Source organism: Solea solea, unplaced genomic scaffold (assembly GCF_958295425.1).
Source record: "Solea solea unplaced genomic scaffold, fSolSol10.1 scaffold_129, whole genome shotgun sequence".
Lineage (NCBI taxonomy): Eukaryota > Metazoa > Chordata > Actinopteri > Pleuronectiformes > Soleidae > Solea > Solea solea.
The window spans coordinates 5,001-7,500 of record NW_026704154.1 but is presented as its reverse complement, the minus strand read 5'-3'; positions in this window follow the sequence as shown (position 1 = coordinate 7,500).

The following is a 2,500-nucleotide window of genomic DNA, read 5'->3' as shown; positions in this document are numbered from 1 at the left end:
GGGGCTGTGGCCCAAGGTGAGGAGCCCAGGCTGGGGGAGCAGAGAGCCAGAGGAGCAGGGGGCTCTGTGAGCAGGGGGCTGTGGCCCAAGGTGAGGAGCCCAGGCTGGGGGAGCAGAGAGCCAGAGGAGCCACCGACGGGAGAATGGCTAAAAACGTGATTTTATCAAAATGTTACAAGGCAGGGCTCTGCACAGGGTCCAGAGGAGTGGAACGCCGTTCATCCCATGCGAAAAGGTGCAGGAGTGACCGAAATACGGCCCGTTGTAAATCGCCCCTCTTTAAGCCAAAAAAATAGGTACGCCTCCCAGGGCCACCGACGGGAGAATGGCTAAAAACGTGATTTTATCAAAATGTTACAAGGCAGGGCTCTGCACAGGGTCCAGAGGAGTGGAACGCCGTTCATCCCATGCGAAAAGGTGCAGGAGTGACCGAAATACGGCCCGTTGTAAATCGCCCCTCTTTAAGCCAAAAAAATAGGTACGCCTCCCAGGGCCACCGACGGGAGAATGGCTAAAAACGTGATTTTATCAAAATGTTACAAGGCAGGGCTCTGCACAGGGTCCAGAGGAGTGGAACGCCGTTCATCCCATGCGAAAAGGTGCAGGAGTGACGGAGATACGGCCCGTTTTAAATCGCCCCTCTTTATGCCAAAAAAATAGGTACGCCTCCCAGGGCCACCCAGGGTGATGCTTTTATCAAAATGTCACAACGCAGGGCTCTGCGCAGGGGCCAGAGGAGTGGAACGCCGCTGGTTCCATGCGAAAAGGTGGAGAAATGACCGAGATATGACCCGTGGAAGTCGTCACAATTTACCCCGAAAATAGGCGCTCGCGCTCGGGCAGAGGTCGGCGCTCGGCCGGGGTCCCGAGAACCGGGGCGAATAGGGTTTTCCCACGGCCGAAAACCATAGGAAGCACGGGGAAAATTCGGGACCCGACGTCCCAGGGCCCTCGGCGGGGACCGGGGCAACGCGACACCGTTGGTTCCACCCGAAAAGGTGGAGAAATGACCGAGATACGGCCCGTCAAAAGTCGTCACAATTTACCCGAAAATAGGCGCTCGCGCTCGGCCCCGGTCCCGAGAACCGCGGCGGAGGTTTACCGGGATGCTGCGCAACATGGGCCAGAGAGCATGTTTGGTTCGAGTTTACCGGGATGCTGCGCAACATGGGCCAGAGAGCATGTTTGGCCGAGTTTACCGGGATGCTGCGCAACATGGGCCAGAGAGCATGTTTGGTCGAGTTTGTGTGGGTTGTGTGCGACACTCCCGGCACATACATAGGAACACGGCTTCCAAGTGAGCGCACTTTTTCGAAATTTCTTCTAAGTGCCGCTTTTTCGAACCGGGGCGAATTGGGTTTTTCGAGGGCCGAAAACCATAGGAAGCACGGGGAAAACTCAGGACCCGACGCCCCACGGCCCTCGGCGGGGACCGGGGCAACGCGACACCGTCGGTTCCACCCGAAAAGGTGGATAAATGACCGAGATACGGACCGTTGAAATCGACTCGGCGTATCCGAAAATAGGCGCTCGCGCTCGGACAGAGGTCGGCGCTCGGCCCGGTCCCGAGAACCGGCGCGCCTAGGGTTTTTCCACGGCCGAAAACCACAGGAAGCACGGGGAAATCTCAGGATCCCACGCCCCACGGCCCTCGGCGGGGACCGGGGCAACGCGACACCGTCGGTTCCACCCGAAAAGGTGGATAAATGACCGAGATACGGACCGTTGAAATCGACTCGGCGTATCCGAAAATAGGCGCTCGCGCTCGGACAGAGGTCGGCGCTCGGCCCGGTCCCGAGAACCGGCGCGCCTAGGGTTTTTCCACGGCCGAAAACCACAGGAAGCACGGGGAAAACTCAGGATCCCACGCCCCAGGGCCCTCGGCGGGGACCGGGGCAACGCGACACCGTTGGTTCCATCCGAAAAGGTGGAGAAATGACCGAGATACGGACCGTGGAAGTCGTCCCAACTTATCCGAAAATAGGCGCTCGCGCTCGGACAGAGGTCGGCGCTCGGCCCGGTCCCCGAGAACCGGGGCGACTCGGAAATTCTTCTAAGTGCCGACTTTTCGAAATTTCTTCTAAGTGCCAACTTTTCAAAATTTACTCTAAGTGCCCTTGGCTACCAGGGGCACGAATCTGAAATTTCTTCTAAGTGCCAACTTTTTCAAAATTTACTCTAAGTGCCCTTGGCTACCAGGGGCACGAGGCGAGAATCTGAAATTTCTTCTAAGTGCCCTTGGCTACCAGGGGCACGGGGAAAATGTGTAAAAAAGCAATTTAATCAAAATCAAACAACGCAGGGCCCTTGGCAGGGACCAGGCGAGTAGAATAAAGTTGTTTTTGTGGCGAAACATTGACAATTGGGCGAGTTAGAGGTTTACCGGGATGCTGCGCAACATAGGCCAGAGAGCATGTTTGGTCGAGTTTGTGGGTTTTGTGCGACACTCCCGGCACATATATAGAAACCCAGCTTTTGAGAGCACTTAGAAGAAATTTCG